This window comes from Mesoplodon densirostris, chromosome 1 (assembly GCF_025265405.1).
Source record: "Mesoplodon densirostris isolate mMesDen1 chromosome 1, mMesDen1 primary haplotype, whole genome shotgun sequence".
In the NCBI taxonomy this organism is placed as follows: domain Eukaryota; kingdom Metazoa; phylum Chordata; class Mammalia; order Artiodactyla; family Ziphiidae; genus Mesoplodon; species Mesoplodon densirostris.
The window spans coordinates 1,807,836-1,826,104 of NC_082661.1; the positions used below are offsets into that span (position 1 = coordinate 1,807,836).

The window sequence follows — 18,269 nt, forward strand, 5'->3', positions numbered from 1 at the left end:
GAAGAAAAAGAAATAAAAGGAATCCAAATTGGCGAAAGAAGAAGTAACACTGTCATTGTTTGCAGATACATAGAAAATCCTAAAGATGCTACCAGAAAACTACTAGAGCTCATCAACAAATTTGGTAAAGTTGTTGGATACAAAATTCATATACAGAAATCTGTTGCATTTCTATAACTAACCATAAAATATCAGAAAGAGAAATTAAGGAAACAATCCCATTCACCTTTGCATCAAAAAGAATAAAATACTTAGAAATAAACCTACCTAAGGAGGCAAAAAACCTGTACTCCAAAAAACTGTAAGATGCTGATGAAAGAAATTGAAGATGACACAGACAGATGGAAAGCTATACCATGTTCTTGGATTAGAAGAATCAATATTGTTAAAATGACCATACTACCCAAGGAAATCTACAGATTCAGTACAATCCCTATCAAATTACCAGTGGCATTTTTCACAGAACTAGAACAAAAAAAATTTAAATTTGTATGGAAACACAAAGACCCTGAATAGCCAAAACAATCTTGAGAAAGAAGAATGGAGCTAGAGGAATCACGCTCCCTGACTTTAAATTATACTGTTGGTAAAAAAGCGACAGTAGGGCTTCCCTGGTGGCGCAGTGGTTGAGAGTCTGCCTTCCGATGCAGGGGACACGGGTTCATGCCCTGGTCCGGGAAGATCCTACATGCCGCGGAGCGGCTGGGCCCGTGAGCCATGGCCGCTGAGCCTGCGCGTCCGGAGCCTGTGCTCCGCAATGGGAGAGGCCACAATAGTGAGAGGCCCATGTACCGCAAAAAAAAAAAAAAAGCTACAGTAATCAAAACAGTATGGTACTGGCACAAAAACAAACACATAGATCAATGGAACAGGGTAGAGAGCCCAGAAATAAACCCACACACTTATGGTCAATTAATCTATGACAAAGGATGCAAGAATATACAATGGAGAAAAAACAGCCTCTTCAATAAGTGGTGCTGGGAAAACCAGGCAGCTACACGTAAAAGAATGAAATTAGAACATTCTCTAACACTATTTTCAAAAATAAATTCAAAATGGATTAAAGACTTAAATGTAAGACTGGATACTATAAAACTCCTAGAGGAAAACATAGGCAGAACACTCTTTGACACAAATTGCAGAAATATATTTTTTGATCCATCTCCTAGAGTAATGGAAATAAAAACAAAATTAAACAAATGGGACCTAATTAAGCTTAAAAGCTTTTGTATAGCAAAGGAAACCATAAACAAAACAAAAAGACAACTTACAGACTAGGAGAAAATATTTGCTAACAATGCTACCAACAGATTAATTTTCAAAATACACAAACAGCTCATACAGCTTAATATCAAAAAACAAACAACCCAATAAAAAAATGGGCAATGGGCCTCCCTGGTGGCGCAAGTGGTTGAGAGTCCGCCTGCCGATGCAGGGGATACGGGTTCGTGCCCCGGTCTGGGAGGATCCCATATGCCGCGGAGCGGCTGGGCCCGTGAGCCATGGCCGCTGAGCCTGCGCGTCCGGAGCCTGCGCGTCCGGAGCCTGTGCTCCGCGACGGGGGAGGCCACAACAGTGAGAGGCCCGCATACCGCAAAAAAAAAAAAAAAAAAAAAAAAAAAAAAAAAAAAAAAAAAAATGGGCAAAAGATCTAAATAGACATTTCTCCAAAGAAGACATACAGGTGGCCAACAGGCATATGAAAAGATGCTCCATATCACTAATTATTAGAGAAATGTATATCAAAACTACAATGAGGTATCAGCTCACACCAGTCAGAATGGCCATCATTAAAATATCTACAAATAATAAATTCTGGAGAGGGTATGGAGCAAAAGGAACCCTCCTACACTGGTGGTGGAGTTGTTAATTGGTGCAGCCACTATGGAGAACAGTGTGGAGGGTCCTTAAAAAACTGCAAATAGAGTTACTCTATGATCTTGCAATCCCACACTTGGGCATACGTCTGGAAAAAACTCTAATTCAAAAAGATGTATGCACCCCAGTGTTCATAGCAGCACTATTTACAATAGCTAAGACATGGAAGCAACCTGAATGTCTATGGACAGAAGAATGGATAAAGAAGACGTGATACATATATACAATGGAATGTTAGTCATAAAAAAGAAAGAAATAATGACATTTACAGCAATGTGGATGGGCCTAGAGATTATCATATTAAGTAAGTCAGATGGAGAAAGACAAATAATATATGATTTCACTAATATTTGGAATCTAAAAAAAGATACAAATGAAATTATTTACAAAACAGAAATAGACACACAGACTTAGAAAACAAACTTATGATTACCAAAGGTGATAGTGGGGATGGGGGGAGAGGTAAATTAGGAGTTTGGGATTAACATATACACACTACTATATATAAAATAAACAACAAGGATCTACTGTATAGCCCAGAGAACTATACTCAATATCTTGTAATAACCTATAATGGAAAAGAACCTGAAAAAGAATATATACATATCTGTATAACTGAATCACTTTGCTGTACACTTGAAACTACCACAACATTGTAAATTAACTATACTTCAATAAAAATAGAACTAAGCCAAAGTAAAGAAATAAAGAAATATAAAGGTGTAAACTTTATAATTAAAAGGAAAGATTTTCATCGTTATATTTATTATGTCCACAAGAAACTCATTTTTAATATAAAAACCTAGAGCAGATAAAAGTAAAAACATGGAAAAGATACAGCATGCAAATCAGAAGAAAACTGGAGTACTGTATTAATATTAGGTAAATTAGAATTTAGAACAAGAAGTATTACAGGAATAGGAAGGGACACTCCATAACTAAATACATACCAAGAAGGCATAACAGTTCTAAATGTGTGTGCATCTAGCAAAATAACTTCAACATACGTGAACAAAAACTAATCAAACTTAAAAAAGAAATGGACAAATCCATAATTATGTTTGGAAATTTCAACACTCATCTCCCAGAAATTAATAGAGCAAGAAGGCAGAATATCAATAAGGATTTACAGAATTTACACAATACTATCCAGTAACTTGATTAAATTGACATTTATAGAATACCTAACAATAATATAATACATATTTTTTGTATATATGGAACATTCAGCAATACAGACTTATTCTAAGCCACAAAAAAGTCAACAAATTTTAAATAATTAAAAATATACACAATTTGTTCTCTGGCCACAGTATAAGTAAATTAGAAATCAATAACAGAAAAAATATCCAGAAAAATTGCCAAATATCTGGAAATTAAAAAAAAAAATACTCCCAAATAACCCATGGGCCAAAAAGGAAGTGACAAAGAGAATTACAAAATATTTTGAATTGAATAAAAATGAAAATCAGTATTAAAAATATTATCACAGAGCATAGCTCCAACAGTGTTCAGATGGAAACTTATAGCACTAAAATGCCTATATTAAAAAATAAATTTTCAAAAAATATTAGCAGACCAAATTCAACAGCACATTAAAGGGATCATACACCATGATCAAGTGGGATTTATCCCTGTGATGCAAGGTTGGTTCAACATATCCAAATCAATAAATGTGATATAGCATATTAATAGAATGAAAGATAAAAATCACATGATCATGTCAATAGATGCAGAAAAAGAATTTGACAAAAATACAACATTCTTTTGTGATAACAAACCCCAAAACTTCAGCAAGCTGGATATTCAGGGGCCATACCTCAATATTACACTGACAAAGGACATCTATGAAAGAACCATATCTAGCATTGTATGTAAGAGTGAACACCTGATGTTTTCTCTCTAAGATAGAGAACCTGGCAAGGCTTTGTGCTTCCACCACTTCTTTGCAAAATTATACTTGAAGACCTAACCAATGCAATAAGGCAAAAAGAAAAGAAAAAAAAAAGAATGAAAAGCATACAGATTGGAAAGGAAGAAATAAAGCTGTCTCTACATGCAGACAAAATTGTTGCCATATTGACCATCTCAAAGAGTCTACCAGAAGCTGCTAGTACCAATAAGTGAATTTAGCAAGGCTGCAGGATGCAAGGTCAGTGTGAAAATTCAATAGTATCCCTGTATGACCAGTAATAAACAACTAGACATTACAATAAATAGCAGTGTCACTAAAGCACTAAAACCAGAAAATATTTGTGGATTAATCTAACAAATATGAATCCTGAAAACTACAAAACTTTGAGTGGAGAAATCAAAGACATTAATATATGGAGTGATATTTTGTATTAAAGGGCTGGAAGACTCAATAATGTTAAGATGTCAGTGCTCTCCAAATTAATCTATAAATTCTGTGTAATCCCAAACAAAATCCCAGTTTCACAGAAATTAACAAGCTAATTCTATAACTGATATGGAAAGCCAAAGGAAGTAGAATGGCCACAACAGTGTTGAAAATGAACAGCAAATGTGGAGGTCTCATATGGAACAGATTTGAATGCTTATGATAAAGCTACAAGAATGAAGGCTTTGTGGAACTGGCAAAATCAGAGGAACAGAGATCAGTAGAACACAATCATAGACCCTTCAGAAATAGACACACACATACATGGTCAACTGATTTTTTTTACAAAGGTGCCAAAGCATTCAGTAGAGAAAAACTTGCCTTTACAATAAATGGTTTTGGAACAGTTGAACATTCATCTTTAAAATAAACAAACAAACCTTGATAAATACCTTGTATCATATATAAAAATTAACTCAAAATAGCTTATAAATCTGATTTTAAAACCAAAGTCCTAGAACTTCTCAAAGGAAACATAAAAGAAAATTTTCTGACCTTGATTTAGACAAAATTTTTTTAGATATGACATCAAAAGATGAACCACAGAATAAAATGCATTGATAATTGGATTTCATCAAAATTAAATACTGTTGCTCTTTGAAATGACTTTTAATAAAATGAAAAGAAAAGCCACATACTGGGAGAAAATATTTGTAAAGCATATATCTAATAAAGGATTGATATCCATAATATACAAGGAACTCTCATAAATCAATAATAAGAAAAAAATAACCCAGCAAAATATGTGATCAGATACATCATCAACAAAAACATATAATGTCAAATGAGCACATGAAAATATGCTCAATGTTATCTATCATTAGGGAAACACAAATAAAATCCAGAATGAAGAGTCCCTACACACGTACTGGAAGGGCTATATATTCTGTACCCAGAAATCTCACTCCTAGGTATTTACCCAAGAGTAATAAAGAGATGTTTCCACACAAAAGCCTGTACACAGATGTTTATAATGGCTTTATGATAACAAAACCTGGGAACAGTCCAAATAGCCATTAACTATGGCATGGATTGACAAACTCAGGCACATCCAAACTATGGACCACAGCAGAAACTACCAGGAATGGACTTCTAATACATGCGGCAACATGATTGAATCCCAATAGATCGTGCTGAGTGGAAGAGCCCAGAGTCAAACATTTGTATCATAGATGATTCCCTTTTCATGACGTTCTAGGAAAAGAAAAACTATAAGACCAAATACAGATCAGTGGTTTCCAGGGATTGGTGGGAGGAGGGTACTGACCACAGAGGGGCAGAGGGCAGGTTTTGGGGTTGTGGACAGTTATCTGATTGTGGTGGTGGTTACATGACTGCCTTTGCAGAAATTCAGAGAACTGTACACAAAGAGAATGAATTCCACTGTAGATAAATTACACCTGAATGCACCCAACTTTTAGAAAAAGAGAGACTTAAAGAGACATACCCAGTAAAATGTGTGGATTTTATTTGTCCCTTGTTTGAACAAGGCATACAAAAAATTGTGAGACAACAGGAGAAACTGGAACAGTTGACTGTGTTTAACAATTTGAAGAAATGATTGTTTAAATTTATGTATTTTATTTATTTATCTTTACTTTTGGCTGCCTTGGGTCTTCGTTGCTGCGCTTGGGCTTTCTCTAGTTGCAGCGAGTGGGGGCTACTCTTTGTTGTGGTGCGTGGGCTTCTCATTGCAGTGGCTTCTCTTGTTGAGGATCATGGGCTCTAGGGCACACGGACTTCAGTAGTTGTGGCTCGTGGGCTCTAGAGCGCAGGCTCAGTAGTTGTGGCACGCGGGCTTCGTTGCTCCGCGGCATGTGGGATCTTCCCAGACCAGGGCTCGAACCCATGTCCCCTGCATTGGCAGGTGGATTCTTAACCACTGCGCCACCAGGGAAGCCCAAGAAATGATTAATTTTGTTAATTTGTAAGTGTTGTTAGAGTTCTATGCTGATGCTTTTAAAAAGAACCTGTATATTTTAGAGACGCCTGCAGAAACATACACAGCTGAAATAAAATCTGTTATGTTTTATCAGTAATCCAGGTGTGGGTGCTAGGAGTGCAGGTGTGAAGATGAAACAAGCCCAGTCATGAGCTGATAATCGTGGAGGGTGGGTGATGGGACATGGGATTCATTATATAACTCTCTATTATATTACTGTTGAAAACTTTCATAATAAAAATTAAAGAAAAAAGAGTAAAAAGTAATATCATGAAGGACACTTCAAGAAATTGCGAAGAGTGATTTTATGGATTTCATATACCTGCCACAGTGCAACAAAACTGAAACCTTAAAATAAGCTATAAAGAGATGCCCAGCAGTCTTGAAGTTAAGACTCCCCCCAAAATAAATGAACGAGACAGAAATCAATATTACAAAATAAACCTTTTATAAAATAACCAAACATGATGTACCCGTATTAGAAGTCGTAATATGTAGCCAACAGTACTACAAGGCAAATGTAGAGCCAGAAATGATATGTGAACTATGAAAGCATAGGCACAGAATAAATCAGCTTAAATCAAGGCATTAGAAGTTTCCTTAGCAAAAACTAAGGAAAATCTGAGGAAGCAAATGATAAAAAGTAAAGGCAAACATTTATAGTTTGAAAAACGGAAATGAATTAAATTGATTAAAGTCTCCCCTCCCACGATCAGAAAAAAAGAAACACATTAAATGGAGACGTCTCTGCTTGATATCAGCAGCTTTTTAACAATTAGATGAACTGATTTTTGGCAGCTTTTCATCTTGAATCACGATGGAGCAGCCCGTATACACGCCCACAGGTCTCCGCCCTCTTCTACCTGGGCAAGTGCGTGGGGACCTTATCCTCACATTTTCTCTTAGCCTGAGTCCCCTCTACACCCTGACATTCCATGAATTTTATGGGTAAAATCTCTCAAACTCCAAGGAGAATCTTCTCCTGATACAGTTTTTTTCAGAACGTAGAAAACGGTGAGGCATTAATATAGATTATGAGGTTGGTTACCCATATTACCCATGTTTTTCAAAAATAAGAGAAAAGAAGAAGCAAACATATTTTATGGGCAGATCTCAGTTGTAAAGTTAGCTGTACAAATCCTAAAAGTATTATTGAAAGTTTAACTGTATAGTGACATAAGTTTAACTGTATAGTGACATTAACATCTGCCAAGGTTAAGTGGAGTGCATTTCATGATTGCAGAAATTGTGTCACAATCAGAAAGGCATTGACAACACCATGGCCATGTGTTCATTTCATTAGACTACAGGAAGATGTATCGTGGGATAAAAGTAAACAGCCATTAAAAAATCAGGAAAGTAAAAATGGAACTGTAATTCCTTAACATGATACATAATATTTATCTAAAAACTGCCATATCAAGTGGCAAGCATCATTGCCATTCCCATGAGAATCAGTCACTATTTTTTCTTTACTTTGACTGTTTTCTGGAAGTTCCAGCCAGTGCAGTAAGAAATTAAACAGAAATACCACTTGGGGTTTATATACTTTTGTGTATTTTGAAAACTCACAGAATTCAACTTAAAAACTCTCAGAATTAAACAGCTGGTTCATCAAAATGGATTGATAAAATATAAACATGCAAAAGACAACATAGTCCCTACATATTAATAGTTATTTAAATATAGCAGCAGGGATGAGCCTCTCTTCACACAGCATGGGCAATGCATAAAGTTCCTGGGCACACTGTCAACACAGGTATACAGATCAGAGCCTTTACTATGAATGAAACCTAAAAAAGAAAACAGAGAATTTGCTGACTTTGATATTTTTCAACTGGAGAGACTCACTGTGAGCTTGGATAGGAGAATGGAACACTGTGATCATATCAATTCTCAAATTAATTTATGGATATAATGCTAATTATATTACTTTTTAGAACATGAGAAAATCATTTAAAATTCTTGATCCTGGAAATACGCATGAGATGAACAAATATATACTTTTAAAAATCTATGAGGGATTTAACTTATTATTCTATTTTGTTTATTTATTTATTTATTTTTGGCTGCCTTGGGTCTTCGTTGCTGCGTGTGGGCTTTCTCTAGTTGCGGCGAGAGGGGACCGCTCTTCGTTGTGGTGTGCAGGCTTCTCATTGTGGTGGCTTCTCTTTGTTGCAGAGCACGTGCTCGAGATGCACGGGCTTCAGTAGTTGTGGCATGCGGGCTCAGTAGTTGTGGCCCACGGGCTTAGTTGCTCTGAAGCATGTGGGATCTTCCTGGACCAGGACTTGAACCCATGTCCCCTGCATTGGCAGGTGGATTCTTAACCACTGCACCACCAGGCAGGGAAGTCCCCAACTTATTATTCTAAAGTTACCTCATTTTTTTAAAATGTGGCACTGATATACTAATCTACATATAGATTAACACAATGAGTTTTAAGAGAATTGTTATATAGGACAATATTCTAATACCATAATAAAAGACAGACATAAACAGATGACTCACAGAATGATTATAAATGGTCATTATGCAATATATGGTTTACTCACAAGTATTTCAGGTAATGCAAATTTAAACCACCGAATATAATACTCCCCTATCAAATTAGCACAGACTTTCAAAAAGCCTTGGTGCTCCTTGGTGTTTGCAATGGGGCAATAGAATGTACACCCATTCGTACATGGTATTAAATGTAGTGTGTACTGGGTCATGGAAGTTGGCTTTCAGATCCTCTGAGAAAATTAATATAATTTCACTCAGTGGTTCTCCTTCTATGGCAAGTTAAAGGAAGAACAAATATGTATGCACAGTGATTTAGCACCTCATAATTTATAATACCAAAAGGAAAAATGAAATCTCAAATGTCCATGACTAAATAACTGGTTAAGTGAGTTACAATATAGCAATAAAAATGAACAGTCTTCAACCATTAGTAGAATCACATTCAGAAGATTATTTAGACAAAAGAATGCTTTTGTTTTAGTGAATTTTTAAAAGCAGGTAACAACACGAAGGAACAGGATGGTACCAGCTTTGAGAGCATTGTACACACACAGTTCACACACATGCTGATAAAAGCTGGAAGGAAACATCTGGAAATGTTCATAATGGTTATTTCTGGATACTGGATGTAATATCTTTTATTTTTCATTTTTAATGAGCATGCATTACTTAGGTTATACAGAATTTACTTATACAGTGTAATACAGAATGCCATAAAATACATGAACATACTTCTTTCTTCTTCAAGCCATTGAAAATGAGAATATCCGGTGCTGTTTGAGCCTCTCATCAGCCGTGTGGCTGACAGCACTGTGATGGAGTTGTGTCCATCTTAGAGTTGCTGTTTCCACAAAGAAACAGCCCCGCTGAGGCAAAGCTTGATTTTTTTTAGCCACTCATCGTATCTGGGTAAGGAGGAGTTCTCCATCTTACAGCCGCAGCGTTAGGCGTCTGGAAGAACGCTGGGCAGAGGTCTCTCATTTCCTCCTTGGACTACCCTGTGGAGCCTTGGGGTCCAGCGCAGGTGGCAGCACAGTGGTGTCCCCACAGAGCGCCCGTCCTGAACGGTCCGGTCTGGCTTCACCTGAGATCCTATGTCCAGGTGCTGGTGCAGGTGCGGGTGTGGAGTGTAAAGTGTAAACAGACTAATCACTCCTAGTCGGGGATCAGCCCCACTCACTAGGAGGTCAAACTATGATGTCCCCACTGTCCCTCTGCCTCAGCCCTCAGACTGGGGGTTGGGGGGTGACCCCATGCCTCGCGATTTCTGGAGGAAAAGGATAAACAGATACACCTTTCAGGTCCCCAGTTTTACTTAGAAAGTTGGGGGAGACACTCTACCTTGCTATCATGGAAAAACAGATGTTTCAGGAGAAGATGCAAATGTGTTTGACTCTTAGAGATAACAGGAAACCCTCAAGGGCACTTCAGCCTTGTGGTGGCCAATTTAGTGTCTGTCCTCCACCCAGCTAGTGTACTCGTGCCTCCCTCCAGTTCCTGAGAAAACTGTTTCGGATGCTGGCAACTGGGGCAGGGGGATGCCTGTCCAAAGGCCGACTCCGCCCGTGACAGCCAGTGGGTAAGAGCTTTTATAGACAGAGGAAGGGGGCTACATGCAGAAGCAATACAGTCAGCTCTGGCAGTCATCTTGAAATGGGTCATCGGTGGTCTGACCAGCATCATCTTGATTGTTTTAGGTACAGGGAATCTTCAGTTCCAGGGTAGGTTTGTTCCCATTTTCTTGAGGCCAGTTCTTGGAATTGTGGCAGCTTATGTCATGGCTCCAGCCTGTTTATCATGGAGTTAACTTCCTCCACCTGGCGGGGGTTTCAGTATCTACAAGACAGCTCCCAGAAGAGGGCTCAGAATATGATCGATAGCCCTTAAGGAGGAACTAAAGGTCCTTGACTATACTTAATGACTAAACTATTCTGATTTGGTCTCCTTTGACTGTTTTCCTCTGTTTCTGCATTTTCTCACTTCTCTGATTAAACTTATCCTTTGGCTAAATTTTTTCCACAGACAAAAGGCAGGCTGAGGACATGGGGTCGGGGGGGAAGGACCATAGGGTCCTGCTCTGCTTCAACTCCACTAAATATTTACAAACATTGCTAGTGTATCGGTGCTTTGCCATACGTGATGCACTACTGTAACACAGTTTTGCATTCTACTGTGATTTAATATTTTAATATATATTTCTCAATAATAGCGTAAATTAGTAAATGTTATCTTGAATGAATTTTTCAAAATCCAGCAGATGAGGCAGTTTACTTAACATCAGTACGCCAGAGAAAGCGATTTCCAAAGTTTCACTGTCTGAAAATATTTTGTAGACACTTTGGCATCATTTCTTTATAATGCTTTCTGAGACTTCTTATAGGCATCTTAATCTAAATTGTCAGAGTCTTTCACTTGCTTTAAAGGATGCAACGCTGCCTTGCAGAACCACAGAAGAGTTGATGAACAGGAAAAGGATTTGTTTCTTTCCTTCTACTCTCGAGCTCTTTCATTTCACTTTTAAAATTCTGCTTTTACCTTTGCTGTCTAGGACTTTCGGTGCAGCACCTAATGCAGGAGGGACAGCAGGGACTCTGCAGTTCCCGTTTCCAAGGGATGCTGCTAATACTTCCCTCTATCAATGACATGGATTGTAGATTTTATTAACTACCTTTCCTGGAGCTTAGGAAAGCTCACTCCATTCCTAGTTCGCCCGTGGTTACGTTTTGTTATAGTAATTTAGATATGACTGAAAAGACTGGTCAGCTCAGTGGCCCGTACCCACTTATCTCTAGAATTGTGTAATGAGAAATATTCATCAGAGTATACATTTTTTTCTCAGATTACATACGGTTGTGGTCTGATAGCCAGGAAAAGAGCTAGATAGATAGGTTCTTAGATTTCTCTTGAGTTACAGATGATCACCAGGATTTTATTTCAGTCAAAGTTTAGGTTCAAGGCCTATAAGAAATAAATGGTGAGAAATAATGTTTTGATGCAAATTAAATATTCAGCTTCCCCACCATGATTTTCTTCCTTTAAGCATTCAGTGTCAATGTCATTCAGGTAAGAATATGTGTTCTTAACAGGGCAGTAGCCTTGTCTGTCTAATTTACTACTGAACCTCCAGTGCCTGGTAGAGTGTCTTGTCTCTAACAAGTACATGGCAAATATGAAATCAATAATCAATACCACAAATATGGATTGAGCCCTACCATGGACCAGGCGCTGGCATATGTGCTGGTGGATAGTGCAGTAAATAAAACCAATTAAAACTTCTGCTTTTGGGGCTTCCCTGGTGGCGCAGTGGTTGGGAGTCCGCCTGCCGATGCGGGGGACGCGGGTTCGTGCCCCGGTCCGGGAAGATCCCACATGCTGCGGAGTGGCTGGGCCCATGAGCCATGGCTGCTGAGCCTGTGCATCCGGAGCCTATGCTCCACAACGGGAGAGGCCACAGCAGTGAGAGGCCCGCGGACCGCAAAAAAACAAAACAAAAAAACAAAAAAAACCTTCTGCTTCCCTAGGTCTTACAGCCCGGCTTATTGTGTTAATATTTTCGCGTCTCACTTGTTGTATTACTAGACTGAAATACTCTTAGTGGGAAGTTTTCAGATAGGGAGACCTGGTCTTTCAGGTGTGACACTTGGGGCTGCTGCCCCTGGTTTCTGTGATGAAGAATCAGTTCCTTTCTCCTTCCAAATATCAGCAACACTACAGTCTTCAAAAAAAACTGCATCAGGAATCACAGAAAATAATGTGTGTTCCTACAACTCCCTGCATGTCATGACCATCTTTGTCTTAACTGTATTTCTTGAATGCATGTAAATGTGACTTCAGTTAGAATTTTGAGAAGCTTGAAAGCTTAAGATCTCAGTATCTAGCTATCCCGTGAAGTTTAGGAGATGAAGATTTGGGTAAAATCTTTCTAAGTGCCTTTGTAGAAGAATGGTTTTACATTTGTATCCAGCAGTATTTACCTTTAGGTTTTGAAGTTGGTAAGCAGGGGCAGACCAGGTGTTTTGGACCATGACATTGATAAAACTCACTATCCTCTTTAAGGAAAAGAATACAAAATCACTAGTCGGAATTAGGGCTGGAGCCTTGGTAGAGTTTGTATGAATGAAGACCCTGGAGCTCAAGCCTCATCAGCTTAAGGCAGATCTGTCTGCCTTTGGAAAGAATAGAAATATGAGTGTTTCCCAATAATCAAGCCTTGCATTTTTTCTTGTGATAATGACCTGGTGGTCTTGAGTTTTACTTGCAGTTTCCTTGTTCCTCTGGCATCAACTCAAATGCCGTTTATATAAACAACATATTATTCAATCTTTAAGGAAAATAAGTATTCATTTCAGGTAGTGTTATCCTCAGTAGAGTGGATTTTTTACATTGGAAATGAGCCTTGAATCTCTTCTGAACTAATTAGCCTATTTGCATCCATTCCCTGTGATAGAGAGACAAACCTACCTGTAGATTTCCTCATGCCGTGCAGGCAGCGCAGGGCACTCGTCAGAGGCGTTACTGCGAGACTGTGCACGTGATGGACACTCACAAATGTCCACTGATTCAGGAAAAGGAAGATTGGATGCACCGTGGGATGCAGAGAAAGGGGTTTTACCATTTGCAATAGAAAAAAGAAGGCTAGTGACTGTTGGTGGTAGATTGTTGCCCTTGAGATCCTAAGGGGCACATGAACTTTGACGGATGAGCGGAAAGGAGTCCTCAGAGGACCACGGCGACTTTACAGCTGAAACCTTGTGATGGACGCTGAAGGCCAAGACATCAATGTGAGACACAAGAGGAGGGGCAGGGCCACAGGATTCCGTGGATGACGAACCTTGTCTGTATGCTGGAGGGATGCGAAAAGACAGCCCAGGAGCCCTAACTCAGGGTTCCTCTGGCCGCAGAGCCTCTGGTGACAAGTCCCACCGCTGCCCGTCCTGAGCCTGCCACGGGTGGCTCTCCAAGGCTACGCGAGGAAACATGTGGCTGTTTCCACACGAAGGAAACAGGTGCGTGTGTATCTTCCCAGAGGCACCGATGTCACGGGTAGCTTAGTGTTAAGGATGCAGCTGGCTCTGCTCGGCTCCATTACAAAGGGCGACTCTCTCATCAAGGAATTCCCAGTGGGAAGAGGAAGCACCGCCTGAGAGGGTGGCTCCAGCGGGGCAATGGAAGGCGGAGGAGGGGCTGGAAGTGGGCTTGGACGCGTTTGCGTTGGGTGTCACCGCCACCTGAGACCCGCTGCGGCCGTGAACGCATCCATGTTTTATGCCTTCGGACTATTTATGGACTGTTTCCCTGTCACGGTCGGGGTGGATCTGTTGAAGCGTGACCGTCCTCTCGGGGATGCTGGATGGCCGGCGTCCCTCCAGGTCCATCTTGATTTTCTGTCTCCTCTGCTTGGAATTTCCATGGATTCTAGGCTAACGTGGCCACAGTCTTCTCTTTGCGTTGGGCACAGTAAATGTGCAACGTAAGTCTGTCTCACCAGTGTCACTGCTCCCAGGGACCCTTCACTTTGCTCTCAGCTCTAATGGTATGACTTTTCTTTGGCCTTTCCTGGGATGCTTTAGGCCATAAGAAATCTAGGTGTGACAGGATCCCTGGAAGTTATTGGCAGGAATGGCAGTTACAGGTAAATATATTGCAGCCAACGGTTACTCTTCTGCCTGCCTGCCAACTGCTGCCTTCCTTTTTTTTTTTTTTGCGGTACGTGGGCCTCTCACTGCTGTGGCCTCTCCCGTTGCTGAGCACAGGCTCCAGACGCGCAGGCTCAGCGGCCATGGCTCACGGGCCCAGCTGCTCCGCGGCATGTGGGATCTTCCCGGACCGGGACACAAACCCGTGTCCCCTGCATCGGCAGGCGGACTCTCAACCACTGCACCACCAGGGAAGCCCTGCTGCCTTCCTTTTTGCTTTCTTCCCCCTTCCCTTCCTCTGTCCCTTTGTAAAGTCAGCACATGTGTCGAATGCCTTAAAATTGTAAGAAAAATGACGAGTTTTTCTTTGAACATGAACTACGTGCAGACGCTTTATAAGGACTTTGTTGTGCACGGGGATGACTTCACCGAACCCTCACAGGCCTCTGTGGAGCCGGTAACAGTGTCCTCACCTGCCCTGGGGGACACTCGTTCTACAGTGAGGCTGGGCCAGTTTCCGGGAGGGCAGTGTTGAACCAGATCCACGTGGGCTGCCGGAACTGGCAGTTCTGAGCCTGCCCCAGGCTCCCTGGGCCGGGTCTCCGTGTGAGAGGAGAATTCTGTTCCCTCCTGTTCCTGTGTCAGCAGGGTTATCACCCCCCAACCCATCCCCACCGATGGATGCCTTGATTCTGCAAACTCAAATACTCATACTTAGGGCATCAGTTCCACAAGGACAGGCACAGTTGCACCCTATTTGCTGAAACATGGATTCAGTGCAGCACATTTTAGCAGCAGCTACATATGATGAGAACATTTTTCTGAAAATTCTTGTCTTAGACGTTCCTATTCTCAAACACCGAGCATCTTCACTGGGGTTTTGTATGGAGCCCTGATCCAGTAGCTGTTTCCTGGAAGCGTGTTTGGGTTTTGAGGAGTGGAGATGTCAGTGTGGACGTGACCCATTAAAGCCCCTTTCGCTGCCCCAACGAGTCCTGTGATGGGCCGCACACTGTTACCCGAATGGGGCTCGGGGCGGAACCCACCCTTGGCAGGTGCTGAAGGGAAAGGCGGGTTTGGTGTCCCCGTTACAAGGCTGTCAGTCATCTTAATTTCATAATGAGGAGAGACACCATCAAGCAGGAAGTTTCCTAAAAATCGTCAGCTGGTTGATTGCGTCGCTGTCTAAATGTGTCTCTGAAGAGAAAGATGCGAGGTGAGCATCATTTCCTGTGCTTTATTACTGCCATGGGATGTTACGAGACAGGTAAGAGGTGAGTGTAAATCGTGTGCATGGAGCATAATGAAGTGGTTGGAAAACAGCTGCCTGGTGCTGAACAGCATGGTGTTGGTAAACGCCTCGCAGAAGCCCTTCCCACACTTGTGTTGTTGTGCAGACAGACGGGATTGTGTCCTGTTTGAAGGTCAACAAAACCTCGGGCTGCCTGTGACGGATAGAATCCATCTGCTGCAGCTTTCACGGGGAAACACATTTATTTCAAGGCAGAAGGTTACGTTTTTGCCAGTGCCACTGTGTTCTATGGAAAATGACACTCTTTTTGGGGACAGCCACGTGCACCCTGGGACCCTCTATGGGAGAGGTGTGGCCGGACCCCCGAGGGTGACCCTGCTAAGAGTAAACTCAGAGGTTGGAGAATCTGCTTGGACCCACTGAACCCATGAAACCACTTACGGGATGAATCCTTCAGGAGACAAATGTTGCCTGGCAACCACTCGGTTGATGTGGATTTGTTAAGCTCCTGCTCTATACCCGGTACCTGGGTGTGTCCCATGAGCACAGCCCTGCCCTCAAGGAGTTCATGAGTGTGTGGTCTGGGTGTCCTGGTGGAAAGTGTGTCTGTGGGAGGGGCAGTTGCTCTGCTGAGCCCGCCCTGGGGTCCAGCCCTGGGGTCCGCTTGGCCAGAGTGCATGGCTGTGTCACAGCCCCTTCCCACCCCAGGCCCCTGAGCTGCACACCCCGCCCCTTCCGCAGTGGACCTGGGATTCCAGAGCAGGTGTGGGCCCAGAGCGGGAGGCCGTGCTGCCGGGGCTCCTCAGATGGTAGTGTCAGCCGGTCCATTGTTGGCCTCATGAAGATAGTTCCTACGCTGCTGTCTTCCACTCTTCTTCACTGACTCAGTTCATTACAGCAATCAGGACGTGTAGATTACCCAGTATTAGTGGCAATTTGTTCTTCGGGGCAGTGTAATTAATCTCTAGTTTTAATAAAGTGAATATTCAAATTATTGTGTACCAAGTTACATGAAATCATAAAAAAATAACAATAAATTAGTATTTCTAAGCTGATGCACAAAGCTGAGTGAATTTTCCCCCTCTTAGCATTAGGTAACTCGTATGTCCTTGCCTGGCACCATCTGCCGTGGGGGGCGGCGGGGGGAGGGGAGGGCTGGTCCATGCCCCACCCCACCCTCCCCCAGGCGATGCATGCCCCTCCCGAGGGGTGACTCTGCTGAGGTGCATGGACTTCTGTCCAGTGGAGGTGGGTGCTGGTTCACAGTGACCAAGTGGGTCCAGCACACCATTGGCGCTTGTGTCATCAGGGTCCCCAACAGAGATACACATCAAAGCCATGCCATCTGCTTCTCTGCTCTGTGGGAGGGGACCCGGCTGAGAGGGTCCCCAAGGCTGGGAGGGGAAGGGGCCGGACGAATCCTGGCTGGAATTCAGTGCCAGCTTCAGGGCCGGAAGCAGCTTTCATCCTATGGTCGGTGACGAGGACCTGGAGGTATCGTCAGGCCTGGGTGGGGGGCTCCGAGCACCACCATGGGGTCTTCAGGGTTGGTGCCCACAGACTAGATGTATCAGGGGTCACTGGGGTGTCCCCGTGCTGGGGCACAGCTGAAAATGAGTACCGTGTGCAGACAAAGCTGGAGTACAATGAGTCACATAGCCGCAGTGCCTCCTTGGGAAGGGCTGGTTCCTGGTGAAGTTTTAAGTGAAACAACCAGACTGAAATCCACCCTTTGCAGAGCAGTTCTGTGCCAGACATGCCTGCAAATCAAGAAAAACCAAGAGGAGGCTCTGTGGGTAGATGAAGAGGATTTGTACGGGAAAGTCATCTTCCAAATGTCTGAAATGAGGAGAGGCAGCTCAGATGGGTTTAGCAGAAATGAACACATGCGTTTGGGAGCCGGGCTTGTGTTACCGCATTAAGTTATATGGGTCACCCCTAGCCCGGCTGGACCATTTGCCTTGGAGGGAAAAGGTTCTTTTCCCCTTCGGATTTGTGTAGCCAAATAATGAAACTGAAGCTGAGATGGATGCAGCGCCAGCTTTATTCAGTGGCCAAGGAATGGAGAAGCGGGAACTTGGTTCACAGGTCGACTTCTTGCCCACTTGGGGAGGGGTTTGATTTTAGAGTCAAGACAGAGGGAGGAGGGGTGAGGCTGAAGATGGGGAGGCCCATGCATTAGTCTCCGGGGAAGGGCAGGGCTTTCCCGGGGAGCGGGCTGCCACCCCTTTGTATCCTTTATCAGTCCCTGACTTCCAGTCGTGGCATCGTTCCGCTGGGTGTGTCATTTAGTCGCTAATGTAGTAAAATCAGCCTAGCGTGAGACCCCGGGTCTGTGGGAGGTCAGATTCATCACCGTCTTGGTCCCAGCTGGTTCCATCTGGTTTTTGGTTTTCTCTCCGTGTAGCTTCCTTTCTTCATCTCCAGACCCCGAGACTTAAAAGATTTACGTTAGTTCCTGTTGGGGGGCAGGGAGGCGACGGGTTCTGACTGATGATCCAGCGTCAGCTCTGGCCACACTGGTGCATCTCCCGCGAGCAGGCGTCACCCTGAGCGGTGGTGCTGTGATGCTCCGCCGGTCCACAGGTTGGACTCTGTGCTGAGCATCATTTTAGGAACTGAACCATGCTTTAGAAAGTGAAGACGTGGGTC

At 42.5% G+C, this 18,269-nt stretch overlaps 1 protein-coding gene across 1 annotated transcript in view; it reads left to right on the top strand.

The window, feature by feature from the left end:
- TCERG1L (transcription elongation regulator 1 like) overlaps nucleotides 1-18,269 on the top strand; it is a 205,553-nt gene that overhangs the window by 13,961 nt on the left and 173,323 nt on the right. The window lies entirely within an intron of this gene.